This window comes from Meleagris gallopavo, chromosome 1 (assembly GCF_000146605.3).
Source record: "Meleagris gallopavo isolate NT-WF06-2002-E0010 breed Aviagen turkey brand Nicholas breeding stock chromosome 1, Turkey_5.1, whole genome shotgun sequence".
Lineage (NCBI taxonomy): Eukaryota > Metazoa > Chordata > Aves > Galliformes > Phasianidae > Meleagris > Meleagris gallopavo.
In genome coordinates this window covers 154,170,799-154,172,122 of record NC_015011.2, presented here as the reverse complement: position 1 = coordinate 154,172,122, position 1,324 = coordinate 154,170,799, and positions in this window count along the sequence as shown.

Sequence of the window (1,324 nt, the reverse complement as noted above, 5' to 3'; positions counted from 1 at the left end):
TAACAAAGAAGCAATGAAATCTTCTCTCACCAAGAAAGTCTAGAATAAACTTTCAGAAAAATGTACTTCAATGTCAGGGTAAGCAATAAGCATAGCAAAGGAAATGCAATGCATACACATTTTTTTCTGATATTGTATCAAACTTATTCATGCTATACAGGCAATATGGGATTGAAGAAAAAAAAGTAAAATATGTTCCACCCCAAAAGTACCTTACCTCAGGTTTTCACTTCATCTGAACTTTGTTGGCTGGTTTATGTACTGTGAGCTCATGATTGATAAAGAAGCTGGTATACCACAAGCAGATTTCATTTTGGTTTCTCTTGTATATCGAGCACCTGGATCTATATCTCTGAGTCATTCTCAGGTGGAGAGAAGATCTGTATTTCCAATTGTGTTGCTAAGGCAATCTGGCATACTCATCATACACAGAGATATTTGTGATGTCCTGTTTTTCCTTTTTCAGGTTCTTTAATGTGAGTTACTGTGGTTTTTTTATTTTTTTTCTGTTTGTTTGTTTATGTTTGTTTGATTTCTTTTCCCCCTAGGCATCAGAGCAGGGCACACCTAAATGAATGGGACAATAAATTTATCTGAATCTGTTTCATATTTTATAAATATCTTAGTTGCAGTCTCCTCGTGATTTCAATGCCTTTTTGTAACCAAAAAACAAACAAAATGCACACCAACCAACCAACCAACAAACAAACAAACAAAAAAACACCTGAAAACTGAAATGAAAACAAAATCCAGATAATATGCACATGTTTATACAGAGAATTCACCTGACATAAGAAAAAATGTAAGACCATCGTGCTATAATGAGTCTCCACAAGCTGTTCTGACTTTGCCTTGTGGGCCTCCTAGTGGAGAGAAAACATCTCATCATTCTGGAGGAATCACTTCCAGATTGCTGCTGTTACCAGTGTATGGGAAGCAGTCTATGGAAACCTCGCTTCCAAACTTCTCTTTTGTACCTTTTCCATTTTCTTCAAGACATCTCCAAACAATTAAATGGAGAAAAATATCCAACAATCAGAATGAAGTGTGATATAAATAAATAAATAAATCCAACAGATATTAAGAGAAATCTGGATCCATTACATTATTTTCTCTAAAAAGCAGATTGCATCCTTCTATTCTGCTTTCACTTGGTGGTGATAGAAAAAGCTGTACTGTCCAAATAACTACTATCCAAAAATATCAATAAATCCTCTTTCCTACTCTCCAAAGAAGTAGATATTTGCAAATGTTTTTATGTTACCAAAGCATTGAGCATGCATGAAGTTTGTAAAAACACAAGAAACTCAATTACCAAACTAAA